Source organism: Meriones unguiculatus, chromosome 7 (assembly GCF_030254825.1).
Source record: "Meriones unguiculatus strain TT.TT164.6M chromosome 7, Bangor_MerUng_6.1, whole genome shotgun sequence".
NCBI lineage: Eukaryota > Metazoa > Chordata > Mammalia > Rodentia > Muridae > Meriones > Meriones unguiculatus.
In genome coordinates this window covers 110757082-110777587 of record NC_083355.1, presented here as the reverse complement: position 1 = coordinate 110777587, position 20506 = coordinate 110757082, and the positions used below count along the sequence as shown (strand labels likewise).

Sequence of the window (20506 nt, the reverse complement as noted above, 5' to 3'; positions counted from 1 at the left end):
TAAAGTACTTGCTACACAAACATGAGGGCCTGGCCTTGATCCTGAGATCCTCACAATGAAAATTCTGGGCATGGTAGGATGAGCTTGTAAGACCAGCACTGAAGAGGATGAGACGGGAGGGCCTCTGGGGGTGACTGGCCAGCCAGAAGAGCCTAACTGGCACACTCGAGGCCAATAAGAGAGCATTACCAAAGAAGGTAAAGGAGGTACACAGCATCCTGAAAATGAGCTCCCAAACTGTCTTACAATACACATAAAGACCCATTAATTAATTAAGGGTAGAATTCAAATGCTGGGGGTGGCGTGATGGGAGAGGAGGGAAGCAGAGAGGAGGGGAGGGGGAAAAGGAGGGTAGCGCTGATGATGGTGAAGGAGCTTGTGTCATAACATCTTCCTGCTACTGTGCCAAAGCAGACAAAAGCCAAAAGACCTGCCCCTGAAAGGGAGCAACAGCAATGTCTCTGCCTCAGGGGGCTGGACCACCGTGCTCTCCTGAGGAGTTAGAGGGTGGGATTCTTTTTTTTTTTTTTTTTTTTTTCCCCCTTTGTTTTTCTAGAAAAGGTTTCTCTGTGTGGCCTTGGCTGTTCTGGACTCACTTTGTAAACCAAGCTGGCCTCAAACACACAGAGATCCGCCTGCCTCTGCTTCCCAGAGTGCTGGGCTTATAGGTGTGTACCACCACCCCTGGCAGAGGGTGGGATTCTTCCACAGGGCAGCTGGATAAGAAAAATAAAGGGGGTATGACAGAATGAAGGGACTCACGAGGGGAGGCTCCACGTCCTCCATATTAGCTCCCTTGAAATCCTGGCCGGTTAATGGGTCATACGTGTAAGAACATGATCTCCAGAGCCTGTGCAGGGAGACAATGATTAGAAGGCTGAATGAAAGAGCAGCTATGGGACCTCAGGGAGGAAAGATCAAGCACCCCTGGAAGGAGCTGAAGAAGTTGTTCAAGCGCCGCAGAGTGCTGAGCACGTGCCAACGTCACGCTATCTGGGAAGAAGCGCAGGAAACTCCTGCAGCAGACCCGCCTTGCCCAGAAAGAAAAAGCAGCCGTGGATGCGGAAGCCCCCTCCAAGTCAACCAGGACTAGCAAGCCACAGCCCAGACGACGACACAAGAAGATAAAAGCTCCTCAGGATGTAGATATGGAGGCTCTTGGAGATGAGAGTTAAAGTTCCTACCTCTTCTTCCAGAAGATTCTCAACAGCAGCCAGAGGAGTTGGAGGACCTTGGAGAAAATGTTGCCGTATTTCATTCTCCCAGATACCTCTTCTATAATGGCCCTCTGACCTCCCCTGGAGGTATATATGGGGAGGACACAGACAGATTGGAGAGGGGTCTCTCTAGCCATCAACTCCTTTTGTAATAAAGCTGTAACCTTTAACAAAAACAAACAAACAAAGCAAAACAACAAAAAAGGCTGAATAAACCCAACTCAGGTGTCAGCCACTGCCCACTGCAGGAGACACTGACTTGGAATTTGTGTTTAGAGGCCTTTAAGAAATCTCTGAGAGGGCTGGAAAGATGGCGCAGCAGTAGAGAGCACTGTCTGCTCTTCCAGAGGTCCTTAGTTCAATTCCCCCAACCACATGGTGGCTCACAACCATCTGTACTGGGATCTGATGCCCTCTTCTGGCATGCAGGTATACATTCAGAGAGATCACTCATATACATACATAAATAAATATATCTTAGAAAGAAAGAAAGAAAGAAAGAAAGAAAGAAAGAAAGAAAGAAAGAAAGAAAGAAAGATCTGAGAGTGTAGCTTGGTGGTAAAGAGCTAGCCTAGTGTTCTAGTTTGTCTTCTATTGCTTTGATAGAATGCCATGACCAAAAGCACCTTGGGAAGGAAGGGTTTACTTGGCTGATATGTCACAGTTAACAGTCCATCATGAAGCAAAGCCAGGGAAGGAACTCAAGGCAGGAACCTGGAGGCGGGAAGTGAAGCAAAGTCTATGGGAAAACAGTGCTTGCTGGCTTGTTCCTCCTGGCTTACTTAGCCTGCTGTCTTATACAACCCGGGACCTCCTGCCCAGGGGCAGTACCACCCAAAGTGGAGGAGGCCCTCTTACATCAATCATTCACCAAGAAAATACCCTACAGACCTGCCTACAGGCCAAGCTAACGATAGCAATCCTCCATTCAAAGGGCAATTAAGGGGCTGCAGAGATGGCTCATCAGTTAAGAGTACTGGCTACTCTTACAGAGGTCCTGAGTTCAATTCCTAGCACCCTCGTGGTAGCTTATGACCATGTATCTAATGCCCTCTCCTGTCATACAGGCACACACATAAATAGAGCACTCATAAACATAAATAAATAAATCTTAAAAAGGAAAAGAGGGGGCAGTTTAGGTTCCTCTTCCCAGATAACTCTAACTTGTAACAAGTCGGGGAAACAAACAAAAGCAAACAGACAAAAACCGCACCATCCACAGAACAGAACTCCATGGCGTTCATTAGTTCCAAGCTTCAGAACCTCCAGGTCTAGCCCCAAAGCCCATGCTCTCCAAATCTGTAGCAATGACTGCTCTCAGGCAGTTGCAACAACTTGTCAGTGACTTCAAATGAACGTGGTGGCGAGCTCAGTTGCTGGTTGCCCATCCTCTGTGCTAGACCGAAGACCCCAGGGCAAAGTTCTTGCCCGGCGTCTGGCACACAGTCCACACTAAGTGTCTGTTGCGTGAAGAGATGCATCGTTTGGTATGGCTCAGTTACTAAAGCCCAAGCGTGTATAATGTGTGTTATCTTCCCTATTAGTTAGAAACATATCATTAAAAACCCATTCCTGCCGAACGATTTCACCCTCCTCATGATCCCAGAGTGAATTAAATCACCGATAATCACTCCGTGTGTCGCCCAGTCTATTTGTACATATCTGTTACTGACTATTTTTAAGCGCGATCAGGAGTAAGTGTGATATGAATGACTTGGTATTTTGATTAATCAGCTCAGTAGGGGAAATTTCCACGAGTAATCAGACTGAACATCAGGATGGGGTGCATGCTGGGACTGAAACGAAGGGAGGGGAGAAAGAGAGGGAAGAGAGAGAGAGAGATAAGAAACCCTCTGTAAACAGAAAGTGAGTCTGAGTCAGCTGCAGGCTCACCAAGCCATGGCTTTGTGTGGAAGTCAGGCGGCCCTGTGGTCCTTTCCCAAAGCTGTTCCCACCAGTTGCCTTGGACTCCGAGAACTTTTACGGAAATCCTGCCACGGTCCTGGAGGAAATGAGGTAGCGGCAGAGCAGTGCTCCCTGGGAAGGCTCTAGGCCAGCAGGTCTCAACCTTCCTAACGCTGTGGCCCTTTAATACAGTTCCTCATGTTGTGGTGATCCCTGAGCACAAAATTATTTTGTTGCTACTTCACAACTGTAACTTTGCTGCTGTTATGAATCATAATGTAAATACCTGATACGTAACCCCCAAGGGGTTGAGGACCACTGCCCTAGGGGCAGCATCTTTTTGCCTCCTCCAGTTTCTGGCAACTCCCGACATCCCCTGGCTTGTGCCCACCCTACTTTCTGCCTCTGTGTTCACAGGATTTCTGTGTCTATCTTCTCTGTGTGTCTCACATCTCTTTCATTTTTCTCCTCAGATCAATAAGGGTATGCAGTAAACCTAGGCTGATCTCATAGCAAGAGCCCAGCAACAACCTTTTTCTTTTTTACGATTTATTTACTTTATTTTCATTGGTGTTTTGCTTGCATGTATGTCTGTAAAGGTGCCAGATCCTCTGAAATTGGCAGTTGTGAGCTGCCATGTGGTTGCTGGGAATTGAACTCAGGACCTTCGGAAGAACAGCCGGTGCTCTGAGCCATCTCTCCAGCTCCCCCACAACCCCAGCCACAATCTTATCTTCCCATTAAAGCTTTGTGAATGGAATTTCTCAGGGGGAGTAGGGAAAGCTATATACATATTAACATTCTACAAGGCTGATTAGCTGATTAAAACTTCAATGCTCGTAGAGAGTTGGAATGGTACAGATTCAGAACCAAGTTATCTTGGGCTTAACTCCCTAAATAGCAATTTATTCCTCAGCCCCATGTGTGGCCTAAGACCCTGTGACCATTAGGTACATTTTTTTAGAATCTGCACACAGACCCCGGACAAAGGGCATCTGAGGCCTGTAGCAGGAATGTCCCTTTGCTGTGACCCGCCCACTTGATGTTCCCACCATATATTTGAAAAGTGTCTTGACTGATCTTGTTGTTTTGTTGCTATAAAAACACCGCCTCGTGTTAGGTCCCAAAGAAACCTGGGCAAAGGGCTAAGTGAGGCACCTGTTTACCATATCAAACCAGGCACAGTCACCAGTCTCTCCCTACTCAGAAGCACCTGTCTCAGCCAGCGTCATCCTGGCTGGCACACCCTGCCCCCTACCCCGAACCTTTCCAGGCCCTGAGCCCTCATTCCTTCCCCCCAACTCCCATCTTCTCTTCCTATATAACTCAGCCATATTGGCTATATGTCCTTTTTATCCCTTGGTTCTTCTCTTCCTCTCTTGCCACCCTGCCCCCTCTCTTATCTCGTGGTTTGGTGCAGTCTACTGGCCCGGTTCAATCTGGATCCTTCTAGATCGCTCTGGCTGTGTCCTCCCTCACATCCCCAACCTTCCCAACTAGACCTAAGAGTGGTCATGTCCATTCTTTCATTCACATTGGAATGTGATATTCAGGGTGACCTGATATGTGTTCCCAGGCCATGGTCACTCATAGGTGACTCTAAAACAAGCCGTCTGTTATTCTCTCTGCGGTGAGAAGTATTTGGTTTTTCTGTAGCCGGAGTGGCTGGTGCAGGTGTTGTATTCACCTCTAGTGGGATTAAAGGAGGCCGTGGTGCTTTCCAAGTTTCAGGGTACCCCTGTGCACCCCTCCTGTGTCTCCCTGCTTCCCCCAAAAGGACTTTGCTCCTGCCCCAGCTCAGCACTGAGTGTCCTCATAAACATTCTGCAATGGCCTGCAGTCTCTAAACGATGGCACAGGCCCCAGAAGGCTGAATCCTCTGCAAAAGGTTCTGTCTGAAGAACAGTCCAAGTCTGAACCCAGGTGTGTCTTCTGAAAGTCAGGCACGAGACCGTCCCTCACGGCCTGAATCAGCCTGCTATTATAAAGCTGTGCATTCTCCAGATGTATCTGTTAAAAACACAAAGCACGACCAAACACAGGTTGTCTCAGCCTCATCTTCTAGCACCAGAGAGAGTCAAAGATATACATGCAGAGAGCCATAGAAGAGGTGTGTGTATGTGTCTGTGTCTGTGTGTGTGTTAGAGAATGTCTGTGTAGAGGCCATAGGACAACCTTACATGTCATAACTCAGCTGCTGTCCACCTGTGTTTTGAGACCATGTCTTCCTCCAGCTTGGAGCTCAGCAAACAGGCTAGGCCGGCTGGCCAGTAAGCCCCGGTGCTCTGCCTCCCCAGCACTAGGATTACAAGTGCATGCCACTAGGCTCCCCTTTCCTCCACATGGATTCTGGGTACCAAACTCAGGACTTCACACTTGCTTAGCAAGTACTTTACCAGCAAGCCACCTTCAGGCTCCATGGAGCTTTTATTCAAAGGGAACTTTACAGATTAGGAAGGTGGTGCTCAGAAAGGTGAAATGGCCTGACCCTGCATACGCAGAAGACCCATGTCAGGGTCGGGAATCAGCCTGGAGTCCTGACTTCGCAGAAGGATACTTGGAAAAGCATCAGCCAACTGAAAAGATGCCGCATGGCCAGGAGACTGCTATCATAGAAGCAGGTTCAAACAGCAAAGCCGTGGCCAGATTTTGTCCTTGGCTCCACCCTCCCAGAAAGGTTTTCCAAGCTGAACAGTTCAGTGGAGAGTTAGAGACAGGAGTTGCTATGACACCTGAGTTAGACTGAATCATCTCAAAGGTGCCAGCACTGAGCATTTGTTCCTGGGGCTTTCTCAAGCCTCGCTTGCTCGGCAGGACTGCAGGTAGCCCAAAGACCAGACATGGTCAGGATTCCACTGCATCCATCTTTCCTCCCTTCCTCTTTACTCTTGGGGGCGGGGGCACACCATCCCCTATGACCGTCTTAGGATTTCTATTGCTATGATGAAACACTAAGAGCAATGTGGAGAGGAAAGGGTTAATTTTCTTTACACAGGGTTAATTTTCTTTACACCTCCATATCTCCGTTCACTTCACCATCCAAGGCAGTCAGAACAGGAACTCAAACTGGGCAGGGACCTGGAGGCAGGCGCTGAAGCAAAGGCCATAGAGAAGGAGCGCTGCTTACTGGCTCCCCACTCCCCCCATGTTTGTTCAGTCTGCTTTCTTTTTTTTTCCCCCTTTTTTTTAAAATTTTTCATCAATTACACTTCATTCATTCTGCATCCCCCCCATAAGCCCCTCCCTCCTCCCCTCCCAATCCCACCCCAGTCTGCTTTCTTATACACCCCAAGGCTACCGGCTTAGGGGCACCCCAGCCCCCACCCCACCCCCCGTGGGCAGAACACTCCCCATCAATCGCCAATTAAGAAAATGCCCCCCAGGCTTGCCTCCCTACAGCTCGATCTTGCCAAGTTATTTCCTCCGTTGAGGTTCCCTCCTCACAGACAAGTGTAGCTTGTGTCCACATGACATAAAGAAGCCAGCACAGTGACTTTGACCCTGCCGATAGAAGGAGCCGAGGGTCAGCCAGCCACTAAGTTTGTACCCTGAAGATGGTGGTTTGTGCAGGGACAGGCAGGATCCCATCTGAGCCAATGAGAGCTGACCTAGAAGCTCTTGAAAAGATTGGGAGAAAGCAGTTCCCTTCTGCCAGGATGGAATGGTGAGGACGCCAGTGTGGGAGGCAGGAGGGGGTGGCAGAGAGGACTGCCTGGATGACTAATCTCAGAGCGGAGGAAACCAAGCCTTGATAACGTGGAGTTGCTGGAACCCCGACTGTGACCTTTCCTGAGGCCATTTCCTCGCACAGCAGGAGCCCTGTACTCTACTCTCCCTTCTAACTGCTCTAAGTTAAAGGTTCCTCTCAAAGTTTACTGATTCCAAAGTCCTCCTTTTAGGATGAGAAAATGGATGCCCAGAGTAGAAACAACGCTTTATTGCGTAATCACTGACTCTCAATCCTGACAGCTCAAGGATGAAGAAACCAGTGTCATGAGACACGACACGTTATGTGTAATCAACACACAAACACACACACATGCGCACACGCAGGTTGCAAATCCCTTATTAGAATATGGAGAAACTGTTTGTCATCAAACATTCCACACGTCCTCTTACACGTGAGAGAATTATTCTCTAGGCTGGCACAGTGAAATGCTTTTTCACATAATGGAATCTTACTCTGGCAGTGTATTTTGGTATTAAAAAGGCTCCACTTCACAATGTCGATGGTTCAATCTGTGATCTAAAAGGCACTTAAATGCTTTGAACAAGAGGCATAAAAGGCTTTTACTGAAAAAGCCTTGCTGGATCTACCCCTTCTGCCATCGATCCCCCTTTCCCAGAAGGCTGCTCTGGAAGGCAGCCATGCAGGAGCAAATCCCGTGGTGGGACTGGATCTCCAGTGGGTGAGTGAGATGCATGTGAGTGGGCTGGGCTTTCTGGGGGCCCGTTTGCAGATGCCAAAACACTCTGAGCAGAGAGTTAACAGATGTCTTCAGCATAGCGCTCTAGGCAAAGCTTGGGGAGCTTAATCCGAACATCCCCCACTGCTCCCAAATGCTAAGCCTGGGTCGGATCACATCATCTGGAAGTTTGTTCACAACACTCCCACCCCTGGGAGTGAGTAACTGACCTGATACATGTGGGTTCTTAGAGCTCAGCGAATATCTGCGATTCCTTATTTCGGGTCGACATTCTCCTTCATGACTAAAGGAGTTCAGGGTCAGGTCCCACTGAGATCGGTGAGGTAATACAAACCCACACCGAGAGTTGGTGAGCATTGTTCTCTCGGCTTCCCTGGGAAGTTCATTCTATTCTCTGACCTCTGCTTTCTCCTTCCAAAGGAAGCTTGGAATCCATCATGGAATTGGCACTATTCCTTGTGCCATACATGGGCTGAAAAACCTGACTGCAGCTTCAGTTCCACGTGCCGTGGCAGCTCAGCCACCTGGCACGGGGTCACGTGGGGCGCGTAGAAGAGATATTTCATGTAAGAATCCATGACATAGTGGCGATAAGCAAGAGTGATGGACCAGTATTCCCTCGAGAACAGTCTACGCACTGGTGATCTTGCCAGCAAGAACAGGACACACTGTCTGTGCTTTCTGCAAGATCTTAAATGTCCGTCCCTACAAAAAGGGAACACAAATCTTGATTACCCTCAGACTTCCTTAACACCGAAGAACATCCTCAAGCAACATCCACCACTACTTCTCAGCCCCAAGGAAAGGCAGAACGCATCTGAGGGAACAGGGCTAGAAGGCTCCAGAAGCCCAGACGGAAATTCTGAATCATTCCTTACGTCAGCCGTGCCCGGTGATGCCTCTTACACTGTCGTTTGGGTGTTCCAGTGGGAAGCCACTGTTCTGTACTCAGGACATTCGTGATACCCAGTAACTAAAGGTACTCAAACGGCCCAACCATTGTGAACCACAGACCAGCTCTCCTGGGTGTCCTGTCCCCAAAGAACTGTGTGTATCAAAAAAGGTTGTTTGGTGTCACTCACACCTGGGGTAGTTTTTCACACAGCAAGAGCTCAACGGAACTCTGGAGAAGCTTGAACCCCAGGTCTAATGAGCTGTTGTTTAGTGACTGAAGAACTACCACTTGGGAAGAAAGGGGCACTGGAGTTGGGAGTGGGTGGTAGCGCCAAAACAATGTGACCACGTTTTAATGCCACTGTAATACATTTTGTGTCACGTGTATTTTACACAATGAGGTTTGTTTGTTTGTTTGTTTGTTTGTTTGTTTCAATCCTGTGGAAAGAGGCAGTTGTTCACAGGCACACACACACACACACACTTCTTAGATGTGCATTCCATACTTCATAGTATGCTATCATCCTGTGTCTGCCACAATTTCTTATATTCCTGGGTCAAATTCAAACCTCTACCAAAGCCTTTTTTCTTTTTCTTTTTTTTTTTTCAAGGAAAATGTTCTCTGGAGGTTCTGACCCAGTCCTAAGGAGCAGAAGCCTGGAATTTACCTTTTGTGTCAGAGGTGATAGAACCCAGAGAGACCTTGGGCAAGGGGGGGGAGGGGTTCAGCTGCCATGGAGGAGGGTTCAGGAGGGGATGAGCGAGCATCCTCATCGGGCCTCCTGAGCCTGGCTCTGTGTTTGCACCTTTTTCCAGGCCTCAGCTCTGAGCCAGGCTCTATAACAGGGCACTACAGGACCTTCAAATTGCCCATCAAGTCTGAAAGGAGCCTCAAGCCTGACCCAAAGGTTTCCGACGGGTTGCACAGTATCTCCCTGAGTGCATGCAGAGGTCTTAACCCCCATGGCTTATTTGCACCGAGGGTCACTGGATTTGTTTAGGGGAAGAGTTGGGTGGACCCCCTCATCCAGTGTGACTTGATGTTCTTAAAAGGGAACATCTGGAGGTGCAAGCACACTGACGGGAAGGCCTCCACGTAGACTTGGGTTCTACTGCAACAAGCCCAGATCCTACCAGAAGCCCAAAGAGAGGTCTGGAAGACATCCTTCCCTAAACCTTCAGAGAGAGAGAGCATGGCCTCGCACACACTCAGACTTCCAGCCCCCAGACCCAAGAGACTGTGCGCGCCCCTTGCTGGAGTGCCCCAGGCCTAGGAAACCAATACACACATGTCCCGCAGAGAGACTGTTCCAGGAAGCCTAGGAAGAAACTGCCAGGTCATGCTCCTCCTATGTCCTAGGCCCCTACTCAGGGCCAAGTCACCCAGCTTCTCCCGTGCCCAGGGCTTCCTGAGGGAGAAACTCCCACCCCAATACCACATCCAAATACTGAAGCCCTTACTACCAGGGCTTCGGGATGTGTCTACGTTTGCTGATATATTGGTCAATTTTCTTGTTCTACAACAGAATACCTGATAAAAACCAACCAAAGACAGGGATGATTTGTTTCAGCAGCGAGTTTGAAGGAACAGTCCCTCAGTGGAGAAGGCAGGGGTCAGGAGCCTGAGGCAGCTGGTCATGAGGCCCAGATATGCCTAGAATCCTCCCTCTTTGTTATTCTAGATCCTGTCACGTTGACAATCAATATTAATCATCACAAGCCTGCACCCACTAAGACTGTGTTCTTCTAAAGAGGGGAGACCAAGACACAGACACAGACACACACACACACACACACACACACACACACACACACACACACGAACCATGGGAAGACCCAGCAAGCAGACGCCATCTACCAGCCACTTAGCCACCCCAGAACCCAATTTCAAGAAGTGTGTGAGAACTTACTGCCGTATTTTCAAGACCATAGGCTGTGGAACTGCCTGACACTTGCCCAGCAAGCCAGAGCTGCATACAAAACTCAGATGAAAACAGAGGAGAGGCTCAGAATCCCACCTGGGAACTGGGACCTGCCAGAGCATGCAGGATCTTAAGTTTGAGGAGCTTATAGGATTGTGAGGGGTCCCCTTTCCATCAACAACCCTGGCATGTTCCACCTTGGGAACCCTGGCCCCTGACTTGCCCTTTCTTCCTTAAGAGACAGAGCTCACAATGGTGGTGGGGGGTCTCCACACACGGGGTCCTTAGCAGAAGTAGGGTTAGGGTTCCAATGATTGCTACAGACTTCCGCAATGCCCCAACTCCTTGCGAATGCTATAGCCAGGGAAGACTGCATTCCTTGACTCTAGACACAGCATGGTCTTACTGAAACCAGACTCCAGGAGGATCTCCAGCATTGCTGATGAAACAGAAAGATGAGCAGCGCTGAGCACAGCCCATACCTGATGCCAGGGGTCCCCAAGGTGGGTTTCAGCACTTGTCAACTTTTGTAGACAACTTCAACCCCTTCTCCACCACCGCCCAACGCACCCTCCTCTTTGCACTTGGTTATTCTACTCAGCAAATCTGAACACCTTTCAACAAATGCCAAGGGCCGGGGCTGGAATGCCAGGGGTCCCATCATGGCTAATGGCAGCCAATTGGGTGTTTGACCCAAGTGGACCCAATAAGTATCTTCCCTAAGAATTTTTTTTTTAAATAAAGATACGGAGATCATGAAAAAGACAGACACCTGAGTTACAGTGAGACCCAGCCCCGATAGACACACACCAACACACCTTAAAGATATGGAGATCATGAAAAAAGACAGACACCTGAGTTACAGTGAGACCCAGCCCCGATAGACACACACCAACACACCTGTATGCACAATATTCCCCCACACCCACACGGCTGTCAACTGAAGACCTTGCTGTCCTGCCTCCAATGCTATGTGCGGGCTTGTCCACAGAAGAGTCCTAAAGATGCTTACCACCAGGTGCCTCTGTGGGGTGCTTTACCCCGACACAATGGAAACGAAGTGAAATCTTGGCAAATTTTAAAGAAAACACAGCTAATTGCCACTGGCATTCTCCCTAGTTGCACAAGCAAGCTCGGGGTCTAATGACATGTATTATTGTAATCGGGCTGCCAATCACATCGAAATATTTCATTTCTGACATAATTACAGTCGAATACCCACAGCCCATCAATACCAGGATAAGGCAAGATTGAAACTGTGTTTCCAAATGGGACCTGACAGATCCACCATAGCTTTTGTTCCTGAAGACAGGGGGGAGGGGCCGAGTGTCCGCTGTACTTCGAGATGGGGAGAGACTGTCTGGCATGTTGTAGGAGGCAGGGAACGAAACCCACGCGTGGGACCACAGTGAGGAGTTTTCAATTATGCCATTCTCCAGTTATTCTGATGGTGCCATACACCCAGAATGAAAGCCATAACCCAGGGCCTTTGTACTCCAAGGTACCGTGAGAAGGGGGCCTATTGTGAAGGCTCTTTTACGTTAATTTACCTCATTTTACTTGTTAGCGCCTTGCCGTAGATCCTTTTTATCCACACAAACTAGTCTGGCGAGGAAACACGCCACGGAGAAACTCTACCATTTGGACTTGCGTCTTCTCCCAGTGGCACACCCATGACCCCATCCTCCACCTCTATCCCTAACCCCATCCCAACCCCTACCCCAACCCCCACCTTTTGTCTCTTTCTTTCTAGGTGGGGCTTTGAGGAAAGCCTGATCTAGGAGTTTGGGGCCTGAGACAGGCTGTCTTTTTGGCAGGTAGAGACGTTTTTGTGGACTTCCCCTCTCCCACCGCTAACTGTGGACGATGGAAAGGAAGAAGAAAGCCAGCTGTGAGATGTCGTCCCCCTAATCCTCCTCCTAGATTCTATGATGACGTAATGTTGGACATGCTGGGCCTTGGAGGGGCTCAGCGCAAAAGCAAAACTGAGCAGAGAGCTTAGGATAGAGGAGGACGGGGTCAGCTGGGAGGATTAGCAGCAGCTAGACACGATGGGGGCCCCTGCAGCGCAAAGCGCTTGTCCTCTTTCCCACAGAGAAGGTCCCAGAAGATTCCACATGGAACCCTCCAGAGCCCACAGAAATATTTGCCTTTCTTTCAAAGTCTTTTAGTTTATAGAAAATGCTTTTAGACACAAAATTAACATACACCTTTATACTAAAATGGCCATTAGGTAAAAGTTTCCAACATTTAAGAATATTACACGGCTTGGGGAGAGAGAGTGTTGGATTCCCTGACAGTGGGTTTACAGGGGGTCGTGAGCCACCTGACATGGCTGCTGGGAACCGAACTTGTGTCCTCTGTAAGAGCAGTACACACTCTCAACTGTAGAGCCGCTTCTCCAGCTTCCAGATTCCCTTCCTTAACTACATTCCTTGTGGGTTGTGTATGAAGGGCAGATAGTGAACTTCTCAGGTGTTTTGGCCCAGGCAGCATCCAATACAAACCAGTCGTCCCTGAGCAATCATGTAGGACTGGTTTCCAGAGTCTCTGTGGATACTCTAGTCTTCTTCAAAAGAGACATGGCACCTACTCATAGCCTCCTACAACCCTGTCGCTGTGCTCCCATTACACCCAGTGCCTCATGCTGAAGCCACGTTAGCAGCTATTACCTGGTGCTGCTCAGGGACTCGTAGCCAGCACTTGAAAGTTCCATAAAGACACACTGAGTCATTTCTCAAATCTTTCCTTCCACCCAGGGATGCACTGTTGCCCTTCCTCCACTCAGCAGTTGGACTGAGAAAGGGCCAGAGCCAAGAAGTCAAGCTCTGGGCGTGGCTCGGCTCAAGAAAATCTTAACAGAACCAGGCCACTGGTGGAAGCTTGCAAAATCCCGCACTATAATCTAGTCCATTGTTTCCTATGGCTGAAGATTTTCTCACACAATTCTTCCTGTGAAAAATATGTGAAGGAGCAGGAGTTCAAGGTCATCCTTGGCTCCACAGGCAGTTTGAGCCCAATCTGGGCTACAGGAGACCTTGTCTCATAGGGCAAGAAAAAGAGAAGAACACTCCTTCCTATGATCTGGCTATTCTGTCCTGCCTTCATCCCAGTTTACTTGTTGAAACTGCCACTGTAATAAAATTGGATGTAGCCCCTTGGGAGGGGATTAGATCATGAAGGCAGAGTCCTATGAATGGGATTAATGTCCTTATAAAAAGGAGTAACAGAGAGACTCCTTGTCCCTCTACCCTGTGAGAACAGGACACTCAATCCAAGAACCAGAAAGTGGGTCCTCACCGGACATTGGGTCTCTCCCATTGACCATCTCCTTCCTGCCACACAAGGTGCCACAACCCAGGAGTGACAGCTCAGTCTTGGAACCCCCATCTGCTGCAAGTGGCAAGACATCCACGTTGGAAGGCTCTGGGGACACACAAGCCGGCGATAGTTCTTGTCTGTGCAAAATAAGAATGTTCATCCCGGCTGAGGAAAGGAAGAGAGGCTCAGATGATTTTCTGTGGGAGGGTAAATACTAATGCCCATGAAAGAGAACTAACTTCTAGACGGAAGCCAAGTTGAGCAGCTAACAGCACCTAACAGTGTTAGTGGGAAGATAAATGTGAGTGCATTAAATCCTTTTATTAGCCCTAGAGCCTCGGAGTATGTCTTCAGACATCCAGATGTGTGTTCTTTCGGGGTGGAGGAGCTGAAAACCGAGGTGAGAAGCCGGGGCACGGAGGCATGAGCGAAGATGGAGGAATCACCAGCAGAGGGAACTTGTGTGACAGTGCTAACATAGAACCAAGTAGCGAGGGGTGAAATGTTTTGTGCAGATAAACGTTTACTTCTATGTGGCAGTTAGGAAGGTGTTGCATAGGGAAATGATGACTTGAAAATGTTAATAAAAATGGAAGTGAGTCAGGAAATTTCATGTAAAATTAGAATAGTCTTTTTTTTTTTTAGATTTATTTATTTATTGTGTATGAATGTTCTATCCGCATGTACACCTGCAGGCCAGAAGAGGGCACCAGATCCCAGTATAGATGGTTGTGAGCCACCATGTGGTTGCTGGGAATTGAACCCAGGATCTCTAGAAGAGCAGACAGTGTTCTTAACCACTGAGCCATCTCTCCAGCCCTAGAATAGTCTTTTTTTTTAAATATTTATTTTTCAGATGAATGAATCAAAGACAGAGAAAAGTGGAGGGAGACTTACATGGCACAGTCTAACGTGCCCAATGTAAGCAGGTGCACAGAATTCAAGACTTTGAGATTGTCTTTTCCAAGGCACATATATACTTGTTACAGATGACTCATAAGCTCGATCATGGGATATACTACAAAATACCTTTTTAAAAGAATAAAAACAATGCAAAAAAAAAAAGGGAAAAACAATGCAAGCTGCTTTTTTGGACTGCGATTCATTAAAAGTGGGGGATGATAGCAATATTGAAGACAGTGAAATAAAGTCCACCTGCCTTGAAATAGTCAGCTGTCTTCTAAATACTCACAGGCCACACAGAAAAACAAACTGAAATGAAAAACTATTTAAACGTGAACAATAAAGGAGCGTTACATAATGAGCAACGCTTTACCAGCGAAATAAGACCCCGAGGAAAACCGGTAGTCATAAACCCTGCAGTTGAAATAAGAGAGATTGAAACTAAACCAAGCATTTAGCTCTGGGGAGTGAAGAGGTGGGAGGAACAATAAGCCTGGAGGCAGAAGAGATTGATATAAACGAAAGCAGAAGTTGATAAAATGGGAAGCAAATGAGTGACAGTCAGCAAAAAGGGAAGCCTGGGCCTCAGAAAGCACTCACCCTTTTGGAATGCATGCTTCATCAATTCATGAAAAAATTCTGGAGCATCCATCTGGATGTCAAGTGTGGTTCTGCCCTCCTTGAAGGAGGAGGTGAAGAGGGATCATAAAGAAACAAGCAATTAAAATCTATGTGCATCTGATGACTGGGAGTTGTGGGGGGGGTTGCATGTGTCTGTGTGTCTCACATAAAGCACACACACAACATATACCTGGCAAGTACAACCCAAAGAAGAGGAGCCAGAAAGTGTGACTGCTCCAGCTTAGCTATGGTGTTTGCAAAAGAGACAAGAAAAGGCTGGAGAGATGGCTCAGTGGTTAAGAGCACTGGCTGCTCTTGTAAAGGATCTGTGTTCAATTTGGAGCACCCACGTGGCAGCTCACAACCTCCTGCTACTCCAGTTCCAGGGGATCTGGTGCCCTCTCCTGGCCTTCTTCGGTATTGCAAATACCTAGTGCTCCGCCATACATATAGGCAAGATGCATAAAATAAGTATAAATTTATTTTAAAAAGAGGTGAGAGATCTAGGCACTGATGAGGAAGGCCGGGGGAGAGGGAGACAAAGGGAAGTGGGGAGGGGAACGACGGACAGAAATGGAAAAGGAGGGTCTGGGATGTAGCCCAGATGGCAGATGGCTTGCTTAGCGTGCAGGGAGCCCTGGGTTGTCCCCCCACCCCCAATACACCAGAATGGAGCATTTGCCTGCAAATGGAGGAAGAGGCAGGGGGTTGAAGTGGAAGGTCATTCTTGTCTATATAGCAAGTTCAAGGCCAGCCTTGGCCATATGAGACCCTGTTGAGAAGGAAGGAAGGAGTGAGAATGTGATGGAACTAGAGAGAGAAGACTTTTAGGTTAAAGAAACATAACTATACCATAATACATTCAAACTCTAGATGACACGGGTGTTTTCTCCATAAACAAGTCATCTGAGACACAGAACCTCGGCTGATAGTTGCAGGCACTATGAAAGTGTAGCTTATGTCACACATGGACTCTGAGGTCACAGCAAACCCCAGAGGGGCTGGCTCACATCAAAGGAAGCCTCCCAACCAAGTCACTGTCCAGAGCTGGCACCTCAGGACCTGGCCGACTCTGCGCCCCAGACCCAGGTTCCTTCTGCTTTCTGGATCTGTCTGGCCGACCCCCTTCCAGGCAGCAGACTGAGGGGAGAAGGAGAAGGCGCCCACATTCCCAGGCCCGTGCCAGAGCGGTGCCCACACACCCCTGGTCTCTCTCACAGCCCGAACTTGGAAAGTCAGCCACGTGTGGGCCTCGGAGAAGTGAGTTAGGACAAATGTCTCACTCTAAGCATTTGTATCCACCTACAAGACTGGGGCTCCCTGATGGCAGAGAGACAACCTGTTTGTGTACAATTAGCACTCTGTGCCATGCTAGCCAAAGCCTTAGAAACCGTCACCATGCCAGATGGCTTCAAGAACAAATCCTCCCAACCAAACTCTCAAAAAAGAGTTGCAGATACAGGAGCTCTGACAGAACTCCGGGGAGGACAGACAGCTCCCGGCTCACCCTTCCAGGTTGACGCGACCCTGACTGCTGCCGAGGGTACCACAGGGAGAGATCTGCACGTTGACAGCGCACAGGCCTCGATGTGTATCCCAAATAAACTGTGCCCCACGGTCTGCTAAGGGAACCAAGCAGCTCGGAGTAGATTCTACACCCAGAAGCAAACGGGGATCCGCTACCGAGGATGCCCACTTCATCCGCACAGCGGAGAGGAGTCACGTGGTCACCGCTAAAGACAGTCTGGGAAGATGGAGCCCCCAGTCCCAGGCTTAAAACAAACCAAACTTCTGTTATTTACTTCTCTCGCAGTTATGGACAAATCCCTGTCTAGAGGCCGTTTAGGAGAGGAAGGGTTTATTTTGATTTGTGATTTAAGGGTGTGTTTTATACCATGGCTGGGAAGACAGGGAGGCAGGAAGGGCTGGCAGCTACCAGCCAGAGCTTGCTCATACCTGGTTGCATCAGGAGCAGAGGGGAGACGAAGCCGGGAGGGCTAAAGCCTCTAGGACCACCCCCAGGCACCTGCTTCCTCCAGCTAGACTGTACCCCCTAAAGGTTCCAGGAGTGTTACTGCTCACTAATCAGAAATGGAAGGAAATTGAGTTGATAATTCCGAGTGTGGCAGCTTGCTCTAGTTTCACCTCGTTACTCCATCTTGTTACTTTTGAAAGTGGACCGCCCCTCCCAGCCCCTTCCCTTCCCTCGCCCCCAGTGTTAGCTGGGTCTCCGGCCACTGGGTTAGAAAACTACTTTCTCCAAGCCTCCTTGTATTTGGAGGCAATCAGGTGATTAAGTTCCAGACAAGGGGCCTTGAGCTGACAGGGATACCTACAGGAAGTAGTCTCAGCGTTTCTTGAGCTGGAAGCCTGCACTTGTAGCTGCAGAGCCGCCCGCTGCTTAGGGAGCTGTCAATGTGAATGCTTATACAGAGAGACCTTGGCTTTCAGTCTACTTAAGCCAGTACGTTTGGAATCTCAGTCATCCTATGTAGCTCAAACTTTATGCCAAGACAGTTGTCACCAGAAGTGGCCGCTGACTTTGCGCCGTGAACAGCATGTCATGAGCTGTGCCCTCTGGGAAGGCAGAGGCTACCAGGACACCCACTCTCCTCTCCATTAGTCAGAGGTGATTCCCCTTGTTGGAGGTGCTCCTTCACTGTGGCCGGCACCAGAGAGAAACATAAAGAGGAAACAGATACATAAACTTTTTTTTAAGGGCTACACTCTGCTACAGGAAGGCTTGTGTTTCTGTCCTTAAATACTGCTGGTTAAAGTAACGCAGAGCAATAGACACAAAGAAACAGGTAACAACTCTTGCACAAACGGCAATTTTGCAGTAGATCTGGTGGCCCTTAGTAAAATGCTGGCATATTTTACTCAGTAACTGTCCTTGGGACAACTCTCCCACCGTTGGAAATAATTTTTGAGCCCTACTGAATATTTTGTTTGTTATTTCCATATGTATGACAGATACCCGAGACACACAACCTAAGGAGAGGTATTTCTTTCAGGTCATAGTTTCAGAGATTTTGATTCACAGTCCTTGCTCCAAAGACCCCGAGCCTGTGTGTGGTGAGGCAGGAAACGATCAGGGAAGAAGCACATAGTAGAGAAAGCAGAATGGACAGTGACAGAAAGGGGCAGGCAAGACAGAGTCCCTAGGGCTATGCCCAAAGGGAGCCACTTTTTCCATGTAGCCTGTCCCATTCATAGTACTGTCTCTCATTTTGACCTCATCCGTGGATTAGTTGATCCCACTGAAGCACCCTCATAGACCCAGGTGTGTGCTTTCCTAATCTGATAGGCGGTTCCCAGCCCAACAAACTTGGTGACTGTGACCCACCGTCATGCCTATGCAATGGACTCTTAGTTAAGCCAAAGATCTAAGAGTAAAGTTCTAATTAAGGGCCAAGTCTGCAAACCCAAGAGAGATACAAAATATGGAAGCCGAGGGGCGGACAGGCTGAGCTTCTCCTTGGCTCCAGCCACATAGATCCCTCAGCTGTTTCTGGATATTCCCAGTATCCTTCACCTCAGCATTGTGTCTGTCCTGCCCACACCCCACATCCCCATGGGGCCTGTGAAGATCTCCCCCTAGAGTTCTGTTTGAATGTTATCGTGTGAATGAGGCCCTTCCTATAGCCCTTATAGGAAAGCTCAGATGGTATTCGGGCTCTATTACACAATATCTACCCTGAGCATACCCTACCTACAGGAATGTAGAAGGGGGGACTCTAGCTGGAAATGGCTAACAGATTGGCTTATCTAACAACCCGTCTATGTTCCAAGGCCTCTCCTCTGCTTGTGTTTGAACACTTCCAATTCCAGAGAGACTGCCATGTTCTAGAAGGTTCTGTTCTCTCAGTGTTTCCCCCAGCCCACCCTTTGTTCACTCATTCATCCATCCATCCACCCACTGGCAATCCACTCCTTCTCTCATCACTCACCCATCATAACTCCATACTCACTTCTCCTTCCACCCATCCACCCTTCCATTACCCAGATCCATCCATCACCCACACATCCTTTCTCTCACCGCTGCTGTCACATAGCACTAACATCCGTAGCGGGGCATCTGTGTCCTAGACACGATGCCAAGGCCTTGGGACTAAGCATATCTTGGTTGGGTTGTCAAGGAAGTCAGTCCTGTGAGTGTAAACAAATAATAGCACCCAGTGACAAGAGCCATCATGGCGTTCCTTTCAGATCTCCATGGAAGAGAGGATGCGATGGCATCTAGGAGTGTTGGAGTTTAGTGCCAACAGGGATGGCATTTGAGCTGGAAGCTGGAAAATGTCTGAAAGATTCCATCCAAGCAGAGAGGAATGGAAGGCCATCTCGGCCAGAGGAAATGCAGAATACACACAATACAGAAGGGTGCACACACAATAGGTTCAGAACATAGGATGGTGGAGTTGAGGGCTGCTGGGCTGAAGGTAGCAGAGAGAGAGAGAGAGACAAGAGAGGGGCTCACACAGAGAGCCAGGCAAGGTGACAAGAGATAAATCTGAAAGACTATGCAGATTCCACAACGTTGAGGTTGTGGTGAACAGTCGTCCTCTAGAAATTTCTGTACAAAATATGCAAAGAATCCCCATGATGTTCTTACATTAATCTGTGCTGCAGGCTTGGGCTTAGATGCAGCTTTGCAGAATATATTTTTTAAAGTTTCATTACGCCACTGTACATCAAAATAGGCCAATATAAATTATAATACGGTCATGCCAGTAGGACTTGCAAACACAATATTTTAAGTTTATTTTGCATTCCAAGACCCATAAAAATTATTCCGAATGGCTGTTTGCTTTTTGAAGCCAAATGAAAAGGTATTTGCAATTTGATTATTAACAAATCAAATCACTGATAGGATATTGGATTCGGTACATCTCGGACTGACTGAGAGCGAAAAATCCTCAGTGGTCCATTACATAGCATAGCTGTTTTATTGCTTCCATGTGTCATTAAGAATAAGCCCCATAGCCAGCTCCAATTTTATTTTGATTTATTTTAACCTTTTCCTTGCTCTGAGGATTTTTCCCTAGGTCTTTCCCAGGCACTGAAGTTTTTCTCTCACTGATGTTGTTATAGATAGGACCTGATCAGTAGTTCATTAAGTGGATAGAATGATAGGTAGATGGCCCAGTGGAAGGATAGGTGGATGGATGGAAGGGTGGATAGGTGGATGGGTAGATAATCGTGGATGGATGGGTCGGTGGATGGATGGGTGGGTGGATGGATGGATGGATGTGTGGATGGTTGGATGGATGGATGGTTGGATAGATGGATGGATGGG

The 20506-nt window shown here is 48.3% G+C and overlaps 1 pseudogene; it reads left to right on the top strand.

The window, feature by feature from the left end:
• Positions 1–895: 895 nt before the first annotated feature.
• Positions 896–1175, top strand: LOC110555923 (uncharacterized protein C11orf98 homolog; annotated as a pseudogene).
• Positions 1176–20506: the final 19331 nt, after the last annotated feature.